Genomic DNA, 24,805 nt, shown 5'->3' on the forward strand with positions numbered 1-24,805 from the left:
AGGCCAAGGTAGAATTATAATAATTATTTTAAAACAAGAGGCTTAAAAAAAAAAACAGAAACAATGATTACTTGTATGTAGAAAATTGTATTAATATGTTTATTGATTTTCCATTTTATCATTTTGAAGTCATAATTATTACACACTGAACATGTTAATTTGAATATTTTGTAAGCAAATAATAAAGTCATATTCTGATACTAGTTTATGACATTTTTTTCTAAAATCCATATTTGAAGATATTAAAGTTTATTGTTTTGCCTCACAAATTCCTGTATCCATCAGAATAATTCAAAATCATGGATGAAGGTAACAGCACAGTTAGAAGAAGTTTACTGCTATTTCATCTCAGTGATGACAAAAGACGATGGTTTTGATGGAAGAAAATTTCATATATTAAGAAACATGCTGGCTTATAGAAGATTTAACTGGAACTTTAGGCTAACCAAAACCGCCTATTTGTGGCCTATTAAATATGCACTGGGGATATCCCTGGCTATCCAGTCATTAAGACTGTGCTTCCACTTCAGTGAGCACAGGTTCAATCCCTGGGCAGGGAACTAAGATCCCAAGTGCTAATTGGTATAGCCAAAAAAAAAAAAAAAAGCATCATACATCTACGTCAACCATTAAAGTAAAAAATGCATTAAAAAATTGAGGATTTGTGGTTCAGACATTCCAAAGGGAGCCAGGTGGCCACCATGGACATGGTTTCAGACATGTGCTTGTATTACTGAGAAGTTTTCTGAACTGTATCACATCCAAGGACACCTAAGCTTTGCTGCTAGCAGCTGCCAGTTGCAACTTTATAGTCTCAAGCTCTCCTCTTGTAACTATGTAACCATTTCAGACTTCAGTCAACCCTCACATAACAAGCACTCTTTTTGCCAGCTCCAATCCTAATTATTGACAAATATCTTATGATTTGGGGGCCTTCTGCCTTTATAACCCACCCCCATTTTGTAGTCCAGTGGAATATAATTCAAGTGCTTCTTGAATCTGTCTCTCCGAGGTTATGGTCATCAATGTGGCTTAAACAAAATTCTTTTCTCTTCCATATATATATATATATATATATATATATATGCTATACTAATTTATTATTTTTCTCCACTATTTTGGCTCCTCCTATCTTGTACCTTTAATGTTCAAGGCTATTAAGTGCTCAAGTAGTAACATATATTGAAATACGTAACATTCTTTCTTTTTCTTTTCTTTTCTGTTGTGTGTGTGTGTGTGTGTGTGAGTGTGTGTGCAATGGGCCTCTTGCAGGATCTTAGTTGCTAGACCAGGGCTTGAACTTGGATCACTGCAGTAAAAGTGCAGAATCCTAGGCACTGTACCACCTGGGAATTCCCTATGTAACATTCTTAACGTAGCATTCTCTTCACAATTGATGTTTGATTATTTTTAAGAATTGTTATATTTGATATATAGTCACACATTTGCAAAAGAAACCATTTTGACCCTACACTTTAGGCACCAGGGTGCAGTTCTTGTAACTACGTGATTCTTGAGTTCTGCAATCAGAAGAGCTCCTAATGTGATAGCAACTATTTGTTTTCTAACTTCCCAAGTCTTTTTACCTCTCTAGGTTTGGAGGTCCTCACATGAAATATTGAGGAATCAGTTAAACAATTTAAATAAACACTTAAATCATTACTTGAAGAATATTTAAAAGCTATTTCCAACTCCTAGCATCCCTTCCATCTCTCCATCCATCCTGATGAGGCTGGCACCGGCGAATGGAAAACACCGGCTACAGGTCTACTCCGTTCATTCGTGGCGATGGACTGCTTCCGCGACAGTCCGCTTGAGGGCGCTGCGGCGACAGCGAGCGCCGGGAGGCGAGGAACGGACCGGGGGCGGGGATGGAGGGCCGCGGACGTCGACGCCGGCGTGGGCGCGGGCGCGGTGCACACTGGGAGCTGTCACTAGGCCGTCTGGCTCCCGACCTCCGTGTCGCTGCCGCGGTTGCCAGGAGAGCGGCGCCGGCAGGAGCGGCCGAGCCCCCGGCAGGTAACAGCGTCCCCGCCCCGCCTCCCCCAGCGCGGCTGCGAGGCCGGGGCCTCCGGCCCGGAGCGGCCTCCTCGGCCCGGCTCGTCCCTGAGCCGCTGGGACGCCCGGTGGGTCCGCCTGCGGTAGCGTCGGGGGTGTTGCCGCCCGAGCCCCGCCTGGAAGCCGCGAAACCCGCCGGCCGGCCGCCCCGCGGTTTCCAGGAAGGCGGGACTGGGGGCCGGGGCCGGGCGGCGGCGGCGCGAGGGCGGGCCGGGGCCCCGGGGGCCGGAGGCGGGGCCGGGGCGTCGGGTGGCCGGGCCGAGCCTCCTGCGCAGGGGGCGCGCGGTACGCGGGGTTGGGGCGGCGGTCGCACCTGTGTGAGCAGATCGCGCGGACTCACTTCTTTGTTGGAATCGAGGCATCATCATACTGTCTCTTGCATCTAGGGGGGGTTCATGATTGAAGAGACGAGAATGCCCGCCCTGGTTAATAGTCCATGTAGGGGGTGGGGGCTGGAAAGGAGTGTAGAAGTTTATTAGAGGAAGTCACATTAGTCATAAGGAAGTTGTTAATGGGCATCACCTTTGATTCCCAAGCCTTTTAAAGTTGCACCATCGCAATAGTCACTTGTTAGTTTTCCTTCATTCTCGCCTACCCAGGGGAGGGAAGGGCAGTGGCTCACAACTACTCTTTTAAAGCCAAGTACATTGTGTTTTGGTTATTCCTACACTTTCAGAGTTCTGTAGGGTTTGAGAAAGAAAGATGGGAAAAATCTGATTTGGAGACTGTAAAGCAGTCAAAACATTTTTTAAAATAAATACAAAAAAGATAGGAAACTGAAGTTTTTGCCTGACAAGTAAGCCCTGAACTGTAGAAAGACAAAGATCCCTCAGTTTTGATGTTGTTGGCTGTCTTGATGTAGACATTATATCTTGTGTTTTGCTGTGGATTACATGTCGGTTTTATGTGCTGACTGTTCACCTGATAAACAACGGCGATTTCCTTGAGCTGACAGAAGTTACAACTAAAGTAAATTAAAACCAGTTGTAATACAAATGCTTTCTTTTAAAATGATTACTTTCAGCTGCTCAGAACTAAATCATTCCCCAGAATTTAGTAGACAATAGCAGATCTCCGGGTGACCCTGATTATTAGGAGCCAGAGACTAGATTGTAAGAAGTAAAAATATCTAACTTAATACACAAACCTGGAAATGTAATGCTGCTGCTGCTGCTAAGTCGCTTCAGTCCTGTCCAATTCTGTGCGACCCCAGAGAGGGCAGCCCACCAGGCTCCCCCATCCCAGGGATTCTCCAGGCAAGATCACTGGAGTGGGTTGCCATTTCCTTCTCCAATGCATGAAGGTCAAAAGTGAAAGAGAAGTCGCTCAGTCGTGTGCGACTCTTAGCGACCCCATGGACTGCAGCCTACCAGGCTCCTCCGTTTTTGGGATTTTCCAGGCAAGAGTACTGGAGTGGGTTGGAAATGTAATAGTGTAACCAAAATGTAAATATAAAGTGAAAGTGAAGTCGCTCAGTCGTGTCCAACTCTTTGCGACCCCGTGGACTGTAGCCTATCAGGCTCCTCAGTCCATGGAATTTTCCAGGCAAGAGTACTGGAGTGGGTTGCCATTTCCTTCTCCATGGATCTTCCCGACGGAGGGATCGAACCCGGTTCGATCTCCTGCATTGCGGGCAGACAGAATTAAATGTTTGAGTATATGCAGTCAAAGAAGTCCTATTTGGTAGTTAAACTACGGGAAAGAACTCTGTGGCCTGGGAAGGAGAGATTTCATTCAAGACCTTTGTTCTGCTGACCGGGTGTTATCTCTCTAGGCCTCAGTTTTGTCATCTAAGAGAATTTCATAGAATCAGAGTTTTCCAAACTGTTTTCCCTTAACACTCTTCTGAATCCATTAATACTCTTACTGCCTCCAAACAGAGTTCTGTAGCAAATAAAATGGGAGCGTGCATGTCCTGCACTTAGCTGCTCAGTCGTGTCTGAATGTTTGCAACCCCTTGGACTGTGGCCCGCCAGGCTCGTCTGTCCTTAGGGATTCTACAGGCAAGAATACTGGAGTGGATTGCCATGCCCTCCTCCAGAGGATCTTCCCACCTCACGGATCAAACCTGTTTCTTCTGCACCGCAGGCAGATTCTTTACCTTATGAGCCACCAGGCAGACTCAGTAGGGAAGGACATTGGTTTAAATCAGGCTTAACTTTTCATTTGCTTTTAACCACAAGACTTCTTAGAACCACAAGACTCCTAGCTCTACTGTGCTAATACACACATAAACTTCCAGAGTGGAAGCTTCCAGGGAAAGGTTATTGAAGCATTTCTCAAACTTAGGTGGCCAGAGGGTGGCTTTTATCATGGCCAACATGTTTACATCTCCTGGAGTATAATTACATAGAATACCCATTTGAAAATCACTGTAGTTGAGCAGAGTCCCCTTTCATCTCTAAAATTTCCTACATTACCTGCTTCTGTGGCCTTCAGCTTAAGCTTGCGAGAGCATGAAGGTCAAATCCCAACTCACTAGACCAAAAGGCTTCTGTTTACCTTAGTACTGTAACAAGGATTCACATAGGTTACTGTGAGCTTTAATGCATTAATTTTATGACAGAAGGGTACCTTCTGTTTTCTGGCCTCTTGATGCTTCTCTATAACTATAATTACCTCATTTTGGAATTTGATTTTATGGTTAAGTTATTGATCTTATTAAAAGTGGCATTATAAAGTTTTGATAAGTAAAGCCTTGTTGATAATGGCATTGTTTTTACTATGATTACCCTTTCTAGTACATATTCTTAAAAACTATGAAATGTGACAAAAACCACGTGAAATGTACTTAATAACTAAATAATTTTAAGAGCTAGATCTCTGGAAAAAGTTAAAGGTTACAATGTAAACTCTAACACGGTTATTTCTAAATTGCTTAGGAACAAGATGTAAGTGTTGAATACAATCTGCAGTTCTTTTGTTAAATTCTGTCCGGTGTCAGCAGCACGCAACTAGTATGGCTGCTTCTGCCTATTCCTTGTTAGTTTGTTAGGGGTGAGTACTGCTAATATGTTAACGTGCTCTTTTGTTTGAGGGGATGAGGCACAGTGCGTTTAATAGGCAGGCCCTAATTTTTGTAAGTTCTCTTCCTGAGAAGAAACTCTTAATTAGAAGTAGTAGTTGTTGTTCACTTGCTCAGTCAAGTCTGTCTCTTTGTGACCCTAAGGACTGCATTGTAGCACAACAGGCTTCCCTGTCCTTCAGTATGTCCCAGAATTTGCTCAAACTCACGTCCATTGAGTCAGTGATGCCATCCAACCATCTCATCCTCGGTTGCCACCTTCTTTTCCTGCCTTCAGTCTTTCCCAGCATCAGGATCTTTTCCAGTGAATCAGCTCTTTGCATCAGGTGGCCAAAGTATTGGAGCTTCAGCTTCAGCATTAGTCCTTCCGATGAATCTTCAGGACTGATTTCCTTTACGATTGACTGGTTTGATCTCCCTGCAGTCCAAGAGACTCAAGAGTCTTCTCTCTGGCACCATAGTTTGCAAGCATCAGTTCTTCAGCATTCAGCCTTCTCTGGTCCAGCTCTCGCATCCATATATGACCGCTGGAAAAACCATAGCTTTGACTAGACGGACCTTTGTTGGCAAAGTGGTATCTCTGCTTTTCAATGCATTATCTGGATTTGTCATAGATATCCTTTCAAGGAGCAAGCATCTTTTAATTTTGTGGCTGCAGTCACTGTCCACAGTGATTTCAGAGACCAAGAAAATAAAGTCTGTCACTGTTTCCACTTTTTCCCCATCTGTTTGCTATGAAGTGATGGGATCAGATGCCATAATCTTAGTTTTTTGAATGTTGAGTTTTAAGCCAGCTTTTGTACTTTTCGTCTTTTACCTTCATCAAGAGGCTTTTTATTTTTAGTTCCTCTTCGCTTTCTGCCATTAGGGTGGTGTCATCTGCTTATCTGAGGTTATTGATATTTCTCCCCACAGTCTTGATCCAGCTTGTGATTCATCCAGCCCGGCATTTCTCATGATGTACTCTGCATGTAAATTAAATAAGCAGGGTGACAAAATACAGCCTTGACATGCTCCTTTCCCGATTTGGAACCAGTCTGTTGTTCCATATCCGGTTCTGACTGTTGCCTCTTGACCTGCATACAGATTTCTCAGCAGGCTGGTAAGGTGGTCTGGTATTCCCATCTCTTTAAGAATTTTCCACAGTTTGTTGTGATCCACAAAGTCAAAAGCTTTAGTAGTCAATGAAGCAGATGTTTTTGGGGAACTCTCTTGCTTTTTCTGTGGTCCAGCAGATGTTGGCAATTTGATCTCTGGTTGCTCTGCCTTTTCTAAATCCAGCCTTTACATCTGCAAGTTCTCGGTTTACATACTGTGGAAGTATGGACTGCTAGTTTTGTGTACAGCTTTTATTGAAAATGTATTATATGCAAGTGAGTACTTTTGATCCCCTTCGCCAAATTGGGATTTCCCTTCTTGTATTGCGTTTACCTCCCCTTCCCCAAGATATCCAAGCCTGAAGCCTCAATGACTGTTCATTGCATAGGTCAAAGATACAGTATCTCACTTACCAAGGAAAAATTTCCATGTAATAACGTGCACTCCTTTTATGTGTACATTACATGCACACTCATGTAACCACCACCACAATCAAGATTTGGAGCATGTCACCCACCACTCAGGCCTGTATTGTTATGTCTTTGTTCTCTTTGAATTTCTCCCTGTTTCTACATGTGTAAATCATAACTATTAAGTTCTAGCTCAAGTGCCACTTTGTGAATCTTTTTTGCCTTCTTTCTGACTTTCAGATTTACATTTCTTTGAACATTTTTTTCTGTCCCTCATGATGGCAAAACCAATGGCATGCTTATAGTAAGCACTTATATTTGTTGACCAAATAGATAAGTGTGGTAGTTCTCAAACTTGATTAAATCATTCTTACATCATCTTCAAACTTTTGACCCAGGTCTGCATACATCCTGTATTTGTTGTGTTGTTCAGTGGTTAAGTCTGTTTGTCTCTTTGTGACCCCATGGACGGCAGTACGCCAGGCTTCTTTATCCTCCACTGTCTCCTGGAGTTTGCTCAAATTCACGTCTGTTGAGTCAGTGATAGCTACTAACCATCTCATCCTCTGCCACCCTCTTCTCCTTTTGCCTTCAGGCTTTCCCAGCATCCAGGTCTTTGCCAATGAGTCAGTTGTTTACATCAAAAGGCCAGAGTATTGGAGCTTTAGCATCATCCCTTCCAGTGAATACTTTCTGTATACTTATTTCATACTTATCAGTGGAATTAACATAATTTTTAAAGGAAACTTGAAGTAACCACCATAAATAAAAAACAGGTATCTGAGACATCCTGAAGTAGTCAGAGGAGCTGAAAAAGAAGGAAGGGAGAATGGCTTCCTCACCTGATTCAGTGTCACTTAACCCTGTCCTTGGGCACCGTAAAATCTTCTCCCTTCTGATTGGTGGGCAGAATTGGGGAGATACTGGATTAAGGGCCTGAGAATCCCTTAGAATTTTATTGGTGAAAGAATTGGAACATAAAGCCTCAATTGCAAGTTAAAAGGTGCACTTGGTTTTGTCTTTGTATTGTGTTTTTAAAGTTAATCGTGATCATACTTGAATTAGATGTCAGTTTTCTTAAAAAATGTCTTTATGTTAGTAATGTTAATTTTATAAATAAAATACCTTTTTGTTAATATGGTACATTAGCTTTAGGATAAACCTTTGAATAGAGAGAGATAAATCTCAATTTAAAACCAGTTAAAGCCCTTTATGGTGCCTCCCTAGTAGCTCAGTGGTAAAGAATCTGCCTGCTAATACAGGAAACATGGGTTCTATCCCTGGTTGAGGAGATCCCCTGGAGAAGAAAATGGCAACCAACTCTAGTATTTGTGCCTGGGAAATCCCACAAACAGAGGAGCCTGGTAGGCCACAGTCCATGGGGTTGCAGAAGAGCTGGACACTACTTAGCAACTAAACACCACCACCACGAAAGCGTTTTATACGACAAACTGATGATTGTTGGTTGAGGAGTGATGAAATGTTAATAATGTGTTTGTCTGGCAAAACTCCTGTAAGGATAGATGAGAGAATAAACTTGTACTAGGCTGCGGTCTCCTCTGCTGCTTTCTCTCATCAGTTTCCTTGTTTGAGCTGTAGCTTTATATTTCCATCCTGCGGAAGACATTTCCAGCCTCTCTTCTGAGGTAATGAGAAAGTCTCCTCTTGTATGGAGTTTTACATGAAGAGGCAAGGCAAGGAATTCCCTGCTCTTGTTCTGTAGAGGACACTGTGCATCTCAACAGGTGAGGTTATGTGGCGGCATAGATGTGTGTGACGCGCTCAGTGTTTAAATTGCCAGAGTTTTGTGTTCATGAACAATGAATTCAGGTGAATAGACTTATTTAGTTTGGTACTACTGTTTTCCGAAAACTAATTTACCTGACTGGTGATACTAGGCTTATCAGAACAATAACTTGGTGCTCAGTCAGGGGTCAGATCACTGTTAATCGAAAGTTCTGGAGTACAACGTCAATTTGAAAATAAGACGAGCACTTTGGATGAATATTTTTATTTCATAAAAGAGCCTTCACCCAAGCAGGAAGTTTCTTTTCTGTGTCTGTACTATAAAACTAAGCAGCATAATAGAAGCAGTGTAGATAAACTGTTATCATTTTAAAGTGACAGTTGACTATAGTCTGAAAATCTACAAAAGCACACCAGGCTTGGTCCTTTGCATTATATACATAAACTCCATTAAACATGTCAACTCCATTGTACACTTATATTTCCAGGTGGTTTTGTTTGTGCTGTTATATTATGAAAGGTACTGTGAAATATCAGCCAAGCTACCTTCAGCTCTCAAGATATGTGTTACTGCCATCAATCCTATTTTCCAGGTGGCTGGAGTTTTGGTTATTTTGGTTTTATTTATTCATTTTTTGGCTGCATTGCATAGCATGCAGCATCTTAGTTCCCCAAGCAGCGATCAAACCGTGCCCCTTGCAGTGGAAGTACAGAGTCCTAATCACTGGACTGCCAGGGAATTCCCTGGAATTTTGTATGTTTTTATACCACAAATGCCGCCCCAGTCTGCAGTTAGATGTTTTGCTTATATTCAGCATGATGATGAGTTATCACTTGACCCAGTGGCTTTTCATACATGCTTGTCATGTCTTACAATGTGTCTCAATCTTTTTGTATTTATTTCTGTTTTTTTATTGAAGTAGTGTTGATGTACGATATTACATAAGTTACAGGTGCATGATATAGTGAATCACAATTTTTAAAAGTTGTATTCCACTTATAGTTATTTAAAAATATTGAATATATTCTACATATTGTACAATAAATCCTTGTTGATTATGCCATACATACTAGCTTGTACCTCTCAAATTTCCTGCCTCTGCCTGTTTTGCCACTCCCCTCCTCCTCTCCCGACTGGTAACCATTAGTTCTCTGTTAGATAACTGAGTTGACTTCTTTTTTGCTATCGTCATTAGTTTGTTGTGTTTTATAGATTCCGCATGTAAGTGCTACATAGTACTGTCTTTCTGTGACTTGTTTCACTTAGCCCAGCACCCTCCAAATCCATCCATGTTGCTGCAGATGGTAAAATTTCATTCTCTTTTATGGCCGAGTAATACTCCATTGTGTATATATACCACATCTTCTTTAACCAGGGCTTTCCTAGTGACTCAGGTGGTAGAAAGTCTGTCTATAATGCAGGAGACATGGGTTCGATTCCTAGATGGGAAAGATCCCCTGAAGAAGGTAATGGCTACTCACTTCAATATTCTTGCCGGGAGAATTCCATGGACAGAAGAACCTTTCAGGTTACAGTCCGTGGGGTTACAAACAGTCAGACATGACTGAGCAAATAACACTCTTCTTTCTTCTTTAACCATTCACCTGTTGATGAGCACTTAGGTTGCTTCCATGTCTTGGCAGTTGTAAATGCTGTTATGAACATTGGGGTACATGTATCGTTTTGAATCAGTGGTTTTGTTTCTTGAAGATATATACAGGAGTGGAATTGCTGGGTCATATGGAGCGACTGAACTGAACTGAACTGAACTGATGGTAGTTCTATTTTTAGTTTCTTGAGAACCCTCCATTCTGTTGTCTGTAGTGGCCGCACAAATTTACATTCCCACCAACAGTGAGTAAGGGTTCCCTTTTCTCCATATCCTCACCAGTGTTTATTATTTGTGTTCTTTTTGATGAACGTGATTTTTACAGGAGTGAAGTGATAATCTCATTGTGGTTTTGATCTTCATTTCCCTGATGATTAGCAGTGTTGAACATCTTTTCATGTGCCTGTCGACCATCTGCATTTCCTCTTTGGAAAAATGTCTATTCAGTTCTTCTGCCCATTTTTTAACTGTGTTGTTTTTTCTTGATGTCATACGAGCTGTTGATATGTGTTGGATGTTAACTCCTTATCAGGTGTATCATTTACAAATAATTTCTCCCCGTCTATAGTTTGTCTTCATTTTGTGGATGGTTTCCTTTGCTGTGCAAAAGCTTTTCAGTTTCATTAGGTCCCATTTGTTTATTTTTGCTTTTGCTTCTTTTGCTTTAGGAGACAGATGCAAAAAAATGTTTCTACAGTTTATGTCAAAGAATGTCCTGCCTAGGTTCTCCTCTAGGAGTTTTATGGTTTCCAGTCTTACATTTAGGTCTTTAACCCATTTTGAGTTTATTTTTATATATGGTGTTAAGAGAATGTTCTAATTTTTTTTTCTTTTCCATATAGCTGTCCAGTTTCCCAAACACCACTTCTTGAAAATATTCTCTTTTCTCCATTGTATATTATTGCTTCTTTTGTTATAGATTAATTGACTGTAAATGCATAGGTTTATTTCTGGGCTCTCAGTTCCGTTCCATTGATCTAGGTGTCTGTTTTATACCAGTAACATACTGTTTTGATGACTGTATCTTTGTAGTATAGTATAAAGTCAGGGAGCATGATTCCTGTAGCTCAGTTCTTTCCCAAGAGTGTTTTGGCTTTATTCAAGGTCTTCTATGTTTCCATACAAACTTTAAAATTATTTGCTTTAGTTCTGTAAAAAATGCCATTGTTATTGTGATAGGGATTGCATTGACTCTGTAGATTGCCTTGGGTAGTAAGGTCATTTAATGATGTTAACAGTGTGTCTCCTGACAGATTTTTTTAAATCTTAAAAAGTTTTAAAGTTTCCTGACAGATTTTTTCTCCTGAGGAAAAAAATGAAACATAGTACTTTCTTTAAAGTTAAAATGTCTGTCTTTTTGGAATAAAAATAAATATTTAAGTAACTTCCATATTGTAAACCACAGTTCCATAAGTGTTACCACCAGGTTTAGTCAAGAGTTCACCTGAATGAGGGGTCCTAGCAACATTTTTTTAAATGGCAACTGGCATTTTACTGGAAATCTGTTTTCAAAGCACTATTCTCCAAGCCTACCTGATTCTGTCATTTGAGGCTGCCTATTTTATGTGACCTAATATCTACTTTTTAAAATGTCCTAAGTTAACAGAGGTTGTGATTTTAAAAAGAAATTTTTTAATTTGAGAATAAACTTTAGTTTTCTGTTGCTACATAACATTATCTCAAAATGTAGTGATTTAAAAGAACAATATAAATGGCAAGAGGGATAAGGGAATGACTTGTCTCTGAGGTTCTGGTTTGAGAACCAGTCATTTAAAGGTTTGCAGTCATCTAAAGCTTTAATTGGCCTTCCAAAGTGGTTCAGCCACACACTGGGAAGTTCTTTTTGCTTGTTGAAGGGAAGCCTCAGTTCTCCCCCATGGTGGCCTCCCCACAGGGCTGCTTGAATGTCCTCTTGGCATAAAGGTCAGCCTGCCCCAGAATAAGTGATCCAAGAGACATCAAGGTAGAAGCCTGAGTGTCTTTCATGGCCTGATTTTTCACTTCTGCAGTGTTCTATTTATTGTTCATGCAGGCCAGCAGTGGGAGGAGACTGCACAAGAGCCTGAAGATCGTTGCGGCCATGTTGGAAGCTGGCTACCACGTCTTGTAAAGCTAGTGTGCGGACATGTTGCTGAGTGATAAGTGGTACATGCTTACTTTTAGATGGCTGTGCTTTTAGAACACACGCTCAAAATTAACTTAAAATGCTGCTTGAAGATTACTGAACAGAGCAAGTACTTTATCAACAAAATTCGTAGTCTCTGTGGTTCTTTGGTAATGATGGGATGACCCTAGATTCACGTGTAACACTGAAGATACAGAGTCTGTTCATTTTGATTTTCTTATTTCTTATGAGATTAAGGGGGGTAAAAGTGCCACATACCACATAGCTGCTCTTTGATGTTCCTCTGGGATTTTATTCATTCATGTACCTTTTTAAAAATTAAGCTTATTTAATGCCACAAATAGGGAATAAATCATATGATTTTAAAAGCATTTAAAAAGTATACAGTGAAAAGTCTTCCTCTCCCTGGCCCCCATCCACCCAAGTTCCTATGTGACCTCCAGGAAATAATCAGCTTTACTATTTTCTTATATGTTCTTTCAAAGCTATGTCAAATGTATGCAGATTATTTGAATATATATTTCCCGTTGGTGTGTGTGTGTGTGTATGTGTGTAAATTGAAGCGTTCTATATACACAGGTTTTCCTGGTGGCTCAGACAGTAAAGATTCCGCCTATCATGTGTTTTTCTGTTCTGACCAAGTCTTGGCAGTTTTTGAGTGACGACAGAACAAATAGGATTGGAGTGCATTTCCTGTTAAGTATATTTGTAGCAGGGCACTTCCCAGGTGGCTCAAGTGGTTTAGAACCCGCCTGCCAATTCAGGAGAAATAAAAGACCCAGGTTTGATCCCTAGGTTGGGACCCACTCCAGTATTCTTGCCTGGAGAATCCCATTGACAGAGGAGCCTAGCAGGCTATCGTCCACGGGGTCGCAAAGAGTCAGACGTGACTGAGCAACCAAGCGCATTCTGTAAACACTATCTGTTCTACACTTTGATTTTTTTTAGTTGATATATTTTGGGAACATTTTCTAAATCAATTAGACTTATTCTTTTTACCACTCGAGTATATTCTACTATCATTCAGTTTTTAATATTTATTCATTATTTACTATAGGTCAAGCATTGCTTGGAGCTGGCAATGGAAAAGCTAAAATGATAGGTAAAGACCGTATTAAAGGGATTAACATCCCTGGAAGTCACAGTTTAATTACAGTGAAACAAAGTAAGTTCTATAATAGAGGAGATACAGTGTGTAGTTGGAGTCCACAGGAAGGAATGGTGTATTTGAATGTTGGAGAGGTATAACGGTCAGGGAAGACTTTCCAAAGAGGGTAAAATCTGAGGCCTGAAGAGTGAGTAGGTACTGCTGCTGGTGCTGCTAAGTCGCTTCAGTCGTGTTCGACTCTGTGTGACCCCATAGACAGCAGCCCATCAGGCTCCCCCGTCCCTGGGATTCTCCAGGCAAGAACACTGGAGTGGGTTGCCATTTCCTTCTCCAATACAGGAAAGTGAAAAGTGAAAGTGAAGTCACTCAGTCATATTTGACTCTTAGCGACCCCTTGGGATTTTCCAGGCAAGAGTACTGGAGTAGGGTGCCATCGCCTTCTCCATGAGTAGGTACTAGCCAGGTTAAGTTGTGATTCAGTGTTTCAGGCAAAAGGAGTTTTTTAAAAAGACGTTGTAACATATTACAAAGCTAGAGTAATCAAAACAGTGTGATACTGGCATAAAGACAGACTGGAAACCAGTGGAATAGAACAGAAGGCCTCAAAATAAACCTTGGTCAGATGATCTTGAGAGAAAAGTTGTTTACTTGGTATAGAGTTGCAGTTATGCAAGATGAAAAATTTTGAAGATAAATTGCACAGTTCAAATATTCTTAACAACACTAAACTGTACTCTTAAAAACCATTACAATGATAAATTTTATGCATTTTTACCACAATTGAAAAAATGACATTAAGCTTTTTGAAATGTAGCACAGGTGCATTTTTAAATACTGTACTGTAATGTAAGCCATGTTTCCAGATATCAACAAATGATGCTGATTAAAGAATGAGCCAGGTCAGAAGGGTTAGATCAGAAGGTATCGTGTAGTCATAGCATTTTGAATATAGTTTGATAGAAAAATTTTAGGTGATGAAAAGGTGCATATGACCTATCCAGAGAAGAAATATCATATTATAAAACCACCAAGGTGGGAGGGAGCAAGTCTTGAACAGTTGACTAGTGTTAAAGAAAAAAATATTCAATGATACTTGTTAAAATGGTAAGGCCAGCTTTATTCAGGCTCATCATCATAGATATGGGGGCAACTGCAGTGAGATTTGGGGCTTCCCAGTGGCACTAGTGGTAAAGAACCTGCCTGCCAGTGCGGGAGTCATCACAGACACGGGTCCTGTCCCTGGGTCGGGCAGATCCCCTGGAGGAGGAAATGGCAACCTCCTCCAGTGTTCTTGCCTGGGAAATCCCTTGGACAGGGGAGCCTGGCGGGCTATAGTCCATACCCTCACAAAGAATCGGACACGACTGTTGACTTAGCACATAGGCAGTGGGATTTTACAGTGAAGGAGAGAAATTGGCTTCAACTCTCAGCATGGGACTTTATCGCTGAGGAGTAGCTGGAGGTCATATAATGGAAAACCTCTTAAGAGAAAACATGAAGGGTAAGAGGGGATTACTTTCACTATGTTGAATTTTTTTAGGATATCACTCCAATACAAGAACCCTGTCAAGCACTGCTATTATTATTATTCTCTGAACATCTTTTTTTTTTTTTTTTAACTTTAAACTGAAGTAAAACAGCAGCGGCATATTCCCAATCACACAAGCTAACAGGCTTCTTGCTGCAGACTGACCAGGATGACCAGCAGTTGGTGTTGAGGATCTTGATCAATATTTAGGGTGACAGGTTATTGAGGGTGAGAGAGATTCTGGTTAAACTGACATAGCAGTCAAAAAGTACATTTTCCAAGAACAGGCGCAGATGGGCCTAGGAGAAGCTTCTGAACCCTGACCAAAGTTTGGTCAAGCAAAGAATCCTTGTCACTAGGTTTTGCTTATCTAGAATAGAAATATGAATTATCAGATTGAAAGAATGGGTCTAGTTTATGAAAAGACTTTAGTCATATGAGTAAGAGCTTGCATTAACTTTCTAAGTGATTGGATGCCACAATTGTAGCAGTGATAAGAGTACTTCCTGCATGCCGAGTGAGTACTGGACGGAAGTGCTTTTCATGGTTTATAAACTTATTTTTCTAAGCTTCCAGGAGGGAGTAATATACTGAAACCATGTTTTCCTGTATATTAATTGGCTCTTAGAAAGCTGAAGGTAGTGAAAAATAGTTATTGTAATAGTCCAAGTGAAAACTGTTCAAGAGCGATGCATGGTTAAAAGGCCATTCTGAAAGATACTGTCTACCACAGTCACCTTCAGCTGAAGAAAAAAAAAAGCTGAATTTGTTGATAGGTTTGAATATAAGGATAGGGAATAAAGCCAAAGCTTGAGCTTGTGTGATTAGGAAGATGATGCTGCTGTTTTACTTCAGTAGTAAAGTTAAAAAAAAAAAAAAAGGACTCTCAAAGAATAATACTAGCAGTGCTTGACAGGGTTCTTGTATTGGAGTGATATCCTAAAAACATTCAACATAGTGAAACTGAAAGTAAGGAGAGTCTAATAATAATAATGGTTGATAATTTTATCAGTGCTTTGGAGGACACTTAGTTTTTGTAAGTGAAATGAAAGTGAAAGTTGCCCAGTCGTGTTCGACGGTTTGCGACCCCATAGACTGTACAGTCCAGAATACTGCAGTGGGTAGCCTTTCCCTTCTCCAGGGTATCTTCCCAACCCAGGGATCAAACCCAGCTCTTCCACTTCGCAGGCGCATTCTTTACCAGCTGAGCCACAAGGGAAATTTTTTGTGAAGAGACTCTTAATAAAGATCAAACAATATCTTATCTTGGCTCTGATTCTATTTAGTGCTTCAGAATTTATCAAAGTATTTAGAGTTAATTCTCTTGTAGAGTAGTAATACCTCAGCAAGGTTTTGTTCTTTCATATATGTTAGTAATACTGTTGTTCTGCTTTTACCTCAACATTAAAACACAAAAGGGAATAAATATTGGAAGAGGTGTAGAGACAAGGCAAATCTGCTGAAGGTAGTACCTCATTTTTCTCTGTGAAGTGTCTTGATATCCTTCAGAGTAGTTTTAGTCTCTTTCCTTTACTGATTGAGGAATTTAATACCTGCAAGGCTACTTACTATCTAGCACCATTCTTTCATAGCTTTGAGCAAACAGATGTGCACAGACACGCATGCTTGTGTGTAACGCAAGAGCCTTTTCGTAAGTCCCTGTATGTAAGATGATTGGTTGGCACCTTCGTGCCTGTGTAGTACTTTGATCCTATCCTTTATATGCATAGGCATATGTTAAATTTGCATCTTAATGAGTGTATGTTTTACTCTTCATGATTATACTTTTGAAACAGTTTCAATAAAATTCACAAAGGAAAATAAACCTTACTGCATAGGATTTTTTCCGGTTGGGAAAAAAAATGACATCTTTTTTTATAAGCTATAATATTTGCTTACCGATACTCATGTAAGTTTAAATACAGAAAAATTTGTTTAGTTTGTATAGTTTACTGTTTTTATGTTAATTTGTATGGAAACCAATCTAGTTTAAAGTTGAACTGTAAAGTTAATTACTGGCATATTGTTCACTAACTTTTAATGCTGAGAACATTCTTATTAAATTACTAACTTAAAAAATTTTATCTGAAATAATCGATTAACTTAGTATGATGGATTTAATTGAACTGTAAAGATTATTGAGATGTCCATCTTGTTTCACATCTTTCTTTTAAATCATTGTGAATAGCTTCTCATTTTTATCATTATTGTTCTCATATATAAAAAAAACAGCAGTGTTTTCTTGTGTGCATGCTAAGTCGCTTCAGTCTTGTCTGCGTCTTTGTGACCCTGTGGACTATAGCCTGCCAGCCTCCTCTATCCATGAGATTCTCCAGATAAGAGTACTAGAGTGGATTGCCATGCCCACAAGGGGATCTTCCCGACACAGGGATGAAACCTGCCTCTCTTACGTCTTCTGCCTTGGCAAGTGTATTATTCTGACATTTACCCTCAGGCTGACTTACCCTTGCCACCTAAAAAATTACCCTTTCTTCCTCTCTCTCATCCCCATCAATAGAGAAATCCAGCAGATTTTAATATTAGCAAATGCTAAACGTTAAAAGGGTATATTTTTAAAAAAGCAAACGATAAGTCCCCAGAGCAAAATTTGGTTGTTTGAGATTCTGAGTTTTGAATTATCAACACAACCATTTCTTTTCTATAGATATGTTTAGTACAAATATGATATGACTAAACTAGAATAGGATAGATAATTGAATTGTCAGTGATGCCCACAGGTTTCAAGGAAATGTGAGAAATTTCTCTGAAATACTTATTTTCCAGCATTTTGAACTAGCATTTTATTCCCTTACTTAACAGCCCATAAGCTGTTAATTCCTTAACAGCCCTTAAAGGGGTTACATCTCCCTTTCCCAAAAGAGAACCAAAATAAATGTGTTTACTGGGTCTTGTAAAGCATCCTTTCGGTGCTTAATTAATAGAGTTTATAAAATAGAACATACCTCTGATTCAGCAGAATCCATCAGCCCTGAATATCATTAACTTGGGGATACCCACAGCTATACTGGTTTTGGACACAAAACTCAAACCTGTAGCACCTCTAAGATTTAATCCCAATTGAGAGTGTATTTTTACTTCTTTGAAATTGTTTTCTCAGGCAAGTAGATTGTACATACCATGTATAGTTGTTGTATACACTGTATATATAGTACATATAGGTACATACATATACTATATACTGTATTATAGTTCCTCTTCCATTGTAGTCATTTAATGAATTAGAATCACTGTTTTATAGGTAACAACCAAGACAAAACCCTTTTATATCAGAATTTGTAGTCATTTAGCCTTGTAGTTTAATTTAACCCCAATACTGTCAAGATCAAGCAGTGAGCTGGGTTGGAGTATTCAGAGTTGAGCTTTAGTCCCTGTGCTTAAGTCAAGGTCTAGAAGGACCAACAGAGGTACTATTATTATATTACATTATTATAGTTTTTGTGTTTTTTTTTTTTAAAGAAATAAGTGGAATAGGAAAAGAAAATATTTCCAAAATTGGAGGGAGTTAAAGAGTCAAGAAAGGCTAGATAGCCTGAACAGGCTTTTTAAAAAGAGAGGTTGGATATGCCAGGCAGAAGAATTAAGAGCTGTGATTACAAAGTAGTTCAGAGGGGAGGGGAATGGGAGGGGGGACATATGTATACCTAATGCCAGTTCTGTTGAGGTATGGCAGAAACCATACAGAAATTGGCAGAAATCACAATATTGTAAAATAATTGTCGTAAAATGGTTTAAAAAAAATTTTCAGAAAGATAGTGATAGTGATTAAGGACCAGATCCAAGATTCAGCCTGCCAGAGTTCTTCCTGTTTGCTCCTTTTACTCTCTGTGGAACCTCAGACACCAGTGTTCATTTGTACATGGTTCCATGAACATGCATGCTCCAAGGACTGGTTGTGAAGATTACATGAGGTAATTCATGGAAAAGAGCTTAGTGAAGTGCCTGCCACAGATTAGCAGTAATTAACTGCTAAGTCGGTGTCAGTTGCTATAATTATGTTCATCTTGAATACTCTGTGGGTCGTGTTTATTTCCAGATAAACGCGTGCTTTGGGGGCAGGATGGGTATCTGTAACTCAAGGATATATGGTTAGTGGTCACTGTTATAGCTGTGTACAGTGTGATGCTCGCGATAGAATCCCAGCTGCTCACGAATGGATCATTTTAAGTTGTACTATGTGCTCACAGTTTTCTATTTTCTAAGTTACTTTTCTTCACACGGCTTATGTGTCACAAAACTCACAGGATTTAAAGCTATAAGGAACGTTAAGATACCACTTTTATAGAATTCAAAGATGTTTTTAACGGATGTGTACTTTTGTATACATCTTTAAAAGAAGCAAAATTAAATCAAATTTGCCTGTTTTCACTTTGATGGGATGCTGGGATTTTTCATATCTTAAAGTTTTAATTTTTATAGTTTTTACTGAAAGACTGAAAGCAAAAGTAAAAATATAACTAAGCATACACAGAAAGTATGCGTGCATGCTAAGTTGCTTCAGTCGTGTCCGACTCTTTGTGACCCTGTGGGTTGTAGCCCGCAGGCTCCTCAGTCCGTGGGATTCTTCAGGCAAGAATACTGGAGTGGGTTGCCATGCCCTCCTCCAGAGGATCTTCCCAACCCAGGAATTGAACCCAAGTCTCTTATGTCTCCTGCGTTGGCAGGTGTTTTCTTTACCACTAGTTGGACGGGGAATCCTGGCATGCTGCAGTCCAGGGGGCCACAAACAGTCAACATGCCTGAACTGAACTGAGCACCATTTGGGAAGCCCTGCATAAAGTATAGTAAGGCTCTTTGCAAAATTTTCTTCAATCAGAGATTGGTACCTAATTAATTTTTAAAGATTAGACCTGTAGGAGTATCATACTTAGTGGATTTCCTTTCACAAGGGCTAGAATGGCATCTTCCACATCACGTAGTTATGCCTAATAAAAATGCTAAACTGAGCTAATTTTTAAAATATAATTGGATATAGCATGTTTTTTTTTTAATAAGTATTCTTAGGGGAGTCTTTTAAGCCTTTTAAAGCATGTAATAGTCGTTACGAATATAGTCTGTTTGAAGGGAGTGCGTGTTGGTTACACTGGTTAAATAAATAGAACTGTAATTCTGCTCTTTTCTACAAAGCTTTTCTCAGAGAAACAAAGCAAAATGGTTTGTGAACTGTGTTCACACTGACTGATTAATATATTTATTCAAAGCATTTGAGGGCCTACTACATCAGCCACTTTTATGAGACTGCTGATACAGCAGCGAATGAGGCCAGAAGGGTTCCTGGCCTCGTGACATTTGCATTCCAGTGAGGGAAGGTAGATGGAAACTAGCAAGCAGGACAATTTCAGATGGTAATCAGTGCTAGGAGAGTAACCATGTGATATTCTAGAGTGATTGTGGGCCCCGTGTGGGCCATGGAGAAAGGCTTCTCTGAGGGTTTGATATTACTTGGAGATAGGAAAGAATTTGCCACACACAGAGTTGACCTAAGAATTGCCAGGTGTGCAGAATAGCACATACAAGATCCTCTGCAGTGCAAAACTTGTTGCTGTATTTAAGTTTAAATGTTCTTACAATGATGCAGTTTTAAAAGATCTCTGACTTCTCTGTGGATGTTGGATTATAGAGCTCAAGAATAGAAGTAGGATTCAGTGGTGTGCTGGAGTTCACATCAACCGGTTAGAAGACTAGAAGAGGAAATAATAGAAGAGGCGGTTATATATTTAGGCTATACCATTTAAATGCTGTTTGAAACTATAGAGCTAGACGAGGTAACTCAGGAGAGAGAGAAGAGAGGAGAGCTCTTGACAGCCTTGAGGTATTTCAGCACTTAATAATAGAAAAATAAAATTTCAGTACAGCAAAGGAGCCAGCACAAGACTGAAAAAGACTCAGCTCCAACTTCTAGAGAAGTCAGAGCGTACCTTGAGGGCTAAGAACAAGGTACTGAATACTGCTGAAAAGCCGACGAAGGTGAAGGCCTAGAGAAGTGACCTTTATATGATTGGCCACGAAACGTGATCTTTATATGAGGGGTCATGCATCGTCAGGCATTTTTAAAGTAGACCAAGGAGCGAATAGGAGATAAGGAAATGAAGTAGTGAGCACAGAGAAATTTTTCAACAAGTTTTGTAATAATAGAGAAAAGAGAAATGGGTTGGTAGCCAGAGAGCCTGTGAGGGGTCACGGGGAGGCTAAGGATTTTACTTTTTCACCCTGAGAGATTCCAGGGCTTGTCTGCAGCTGACAGAGAAGGATCTTGGAGAGAAGGAGACACTGGTACTGAGTGAGGAGAGTAGGCCAATAAAGCAATTAGGGACAAGTGTAGAGAAGGTAGACGAGGTGGAATCCAGAACACAGCAAAAGGGAGAGGGTCCCTTGTTCCCAGGATAGGAGGGAAAGTGGAGAGTGTGGGTTTAATTGGAGACAGGTTTGGAGATTTGTTGGAGGGAATATGAAAGGGTTCCTTTTTCTTCTGCTTTCTTACTTTGAAGCTCCGTCTTTAGCAGTGATGGGGAACAGTGGCGTTAGAGCTTTAAGAAGAGAAGTTATGAAATAGTTGTGTCAGGCAGGTAAGGTTATTAGAGAAATGTCATGGCTTAGAAGAGCATTTGAGGTTGGTGTTCCTCAGTTTAAGTGCAGTCGATCAGCTTGGTTGTGTCAGTTTTCTCCAGCAATGTTCTGTTGCTTGGGTTCAGGCATAATTGAGCTCAACCAGGATTGAGATTTTGACAGATAAGTGTTAGCAGGGGGAATAAGAGAGACACTTCACTCTGTGGCACTGAGTTAGGTTTGGGTATAAGAAGGAAAACAGTCTCCATGAGAGTGAAGAGTAGTGGTTTTGAGTTAGAACTCTAAAGCCAGATTGCCTACATGTAAATCCCTTGCTCTGGCAGTTAACTGAATCATGTGTGTTTCTATGCCTCAGTTTATCTCTTAATTGGACAGTAATAATAGTAAGAAGCACCTATACTTCAAAAGATCATATATGGTTAAATGAATGAAAATATGAAAAGCATTTGAACAGTGCCTGCCATTTAGTGAAGCACAGGGGTGGTGGCCGAGAGGAGCTATCCCACGTCCAAGGTAAGGAGCAGTGGCTGCGCTTTGCTGGAGCAGCCGTGAAGAGATACCCCACGTCCAAGGTAAGAGAAACCCAAGTAAGATGGTAGGCACTGAGAGAGGACATCAGTGGGCAGACAGATGGAAACCACAATCACAGACAACAGGCCAATCTGATCACATGGACCATGGCCTTGTCTAACTCAGTGAAACTAAGCCATGCCGTGTGGGGCCACCCAAGACGGATGGGTCACGGTGGAGAGGTCTGACAGAATGTGGTCCACTGGAGAAGGGAATGGCAAACCACTTCAGTATTCTTGCCTTGAGAACCCCATGAACAGTAAGAAAAGGCAAAAAGATAGGACACGGAAAGATGAACTCCCCAGGTCAGTAGGTGCCCAATATGCTGCTGGAGATAAGTGGAGAAATAACTCCAGAAAGAATGAAGGGATGGAGCCAAAGCGAAAACAACACCCAGTTGTGGTGATAGAAGCAAGGTTCTATGCTGTAAAGAGCAATATTTCATAGGAACCTGGAATGTTAGGGCAAATTGGAAGTGGTCAAACAGGAGATGGCAAGAGTGAACACTGACATTCTAGGAATCAGTGAACTAAGAGGGACTAGAATGGGTGAATTTAACTCAGATGACCATTATATCTACTACTCTGGACAGGAATCCCTTAGAAGAAATGGAGCAGCCATCATAGTCAACAAAAGAATCCAAAATGCAGTACTTGGATGCAGTCTCAAAAATGACAGAATGATCTCTGTTTGTTTCCAAAGCAAACCATTCAGTATCATGGTAATCCAAGTTTATGCCCCAACCAGTAACGCTGAAGAAAGCTGAAGTTGAACAGTTCTATGAAGACCTCCAAGACCTTCTAGAACTAAAACCCAAAAAAGATGTCCTTTTCATTATAGGGGACTGGAATGCAAAAATAGGATGTCAGGAAACACCTGGAGTAACAGGCAAATTTGGCCTTGGAATGCAGAATGAAGCAGGGCAAAGACTAATAGAGTTTTGCCAAGAAAATGCACTGGTCATAGCAAACACCCTCTTCCAACAACACAAGAGAAGACTCTACACATGGACATTACCAGATGGTCAACACCGAAATCAGATTGATTATATTCTTTGCAGCCAAAGATGGAGAAGCTCTACACAGTCATCGAAAACAAGACCAGGAGCTGACTGTGGCTCAGATCATGAACTCCTTATTGCCGAATTTAGACTCAAATTGAACAAAGTGGAGGAAACCACTAGACCATTCAGGTATAACCTAAATCTCTTACGACTATACAGTGGAAGTGAGAAATAGATTTAAGGGACTAGATCTCATAGATAGAGTGCCTGATGAACTTCTGGATGGAGGTTCGTGACATTGTACAGGAGATAGGAATCAAGACCATCCCCAAGAAAAAGAAATGCAAAAAAGCAAAATGGCTGTCTGAGGAGGCCTTACAAATAGCTGTGAAAAGAAGAGAAGCAAAAAAGCAAAGGAGAAAAGGAAAGATATACCCATTTGAATGCAGAGTTCCAAAGAATAGCAAGGAGAGATAAGAAAGCATTCCTCAGCAATCAATGCAAAGAAATAGAGGAAAACAATACAATGGGAAAGACTAGAGATCTCTTTGAGAAAATTAGAGATACCAAGCGAACATTTCATGCAAAGATGGGCTCAATAAAGAACAGAAATGGTATGGACCTAACAGAAGCAGAAGATATTAAGAAGAGATGGCAAGAATACACAGAAGAACTGTACAAAAAAGAGCTTCACGACCCAGATAATCATGATGGTGTGATTACTCACCTAGAGCCAGACATCCTGGAATGTGAAGTCAAGTGGACCTTAGAGAGCATCACTACGAACGAAGCTAGTGGAGGTGATGGAATTCCAGTGGAGCTCTTTCAAATCCTGAAAGATGATGCTGTGAAAGTGCTGCACTCAATATGCCAGCAAATGTGGAAAACTCAGCAGTGGCCACAGGACTGGAAAAGGTCAGTTTTCATTCCAATCCCAAAGAAAGGCAATGCCAAAGAATGCTCAAACTACCACACAATTGCACTCATCTCACATGCTGGTAAAGTAATGCTCAAAATTCTCCAAGCCAGGCTTCAGCAACACATGAACCATGAACTCCCAGATGTTCAAGTTGGATTTAGAAAAGGCAGAGGAACCAGAGATCCAATTGCCAACATCCGCTGGATCATGGAAAAAGCAAGAGAGTTCCAGAAAAATATCTATTTCTGCTTCATTGACTATGCCAATGCCTTTGAATGTGTGGATCACAATCTGAAAGAGATGGGAATGCCAGACCACCTGACCTACCTCTTGAGAAACCTGTATACAGGCCAGGAAGCAACAGTTAGAACTGGACATGGAACAACAGACTGGTTCCAAATAGGAAAAGGAGTACGTCAAGGCTGTATATTGTCACCCTGCTTATTTAACTTCTATGCAGAGTACATCATGAGAAATGCTTGGCTGGAGGAAGCACAAGCTGGAATCAAGTTTGCTGGGAGAAATATCAATAACCTCAGATATGCAGATGACACCACCCTTATGCCAGAAAGTGAAGAAGAACTAAAGAGCCTCTTGATGAAAGTGAAAGAGGAGAGTGAAAAAGTTGGCTTAACGCTCAACATTCAGAAAACGAAGATCATGGCATCTGGTCCCATCACTTCATGGCAAATAGATGGGGAAACGGTGGCTGACTTTATTTTTTTGGACTCCAAAATCACTGCAGATGGTGTTTGCAGCCATGAAATTAAGAGACGCTTACTCCTTCGAAGGAAAGTTATGACCAACCTAGACAGCGTATTGAAAAGCAGAGATATTACTTCGTCAACAAAGGTCCGTCTAGTCAAGGCTCTGGTTTTTCCAGTGGTCATGTATGAATGTGAGAGTTGGACTATAAAGAAAGCTGAGCGCAGAAGAATTGATGCTTTTGAACTGTGTGTGTTGGAGAAAAGTCTTGAGAGTTCCTTGGACTGCAAGGAGATCCAACCAGTCCATCCTAAA

General features: G+C 40.4%; 1 protein-coding gene across 5 annotated transcripts in view; it reads left to right on the top strand.

Annotated features, from left to right (window-relative positions):
• The first annotated feature begins 1,849 nt into the window (after positions 1-1,849).
• Positions 1,850-24,805, top strand: part of DOP1A (DOP1 leucine zipper like protein A) — a 114,730-nt gene continuing 91,774 nt past the window's right edge. For all 5 annotated transcript variants that reach the window (XR_011258760.1, XR_011258759.1, XR_011258758.1 and 2 more), the window contains exon 1: positions 1,850-2,019. The gene's annotated coding sequence lies outside the window, so the exon portion shown is untranslated. The remainder of the gene's footprint in view (positions 2,020-24,805) is intronic.

Source organism: Ovis canadensis, chromosome 8, assembly GCF_042477335.2.
Source record: "Ovis canadensis isolate MfBH-ARS-UI-01 breed Bighorn chromosome 8, ARS-UI_OviCan_v2, whole genome shotgun sequence".
NCBI classification, from domain to species: Eukaryota; Metazoa; Chordata; class Mammalia; order Artiodactyla; family Bovidae; genus Ovis; species Ovis canadensis.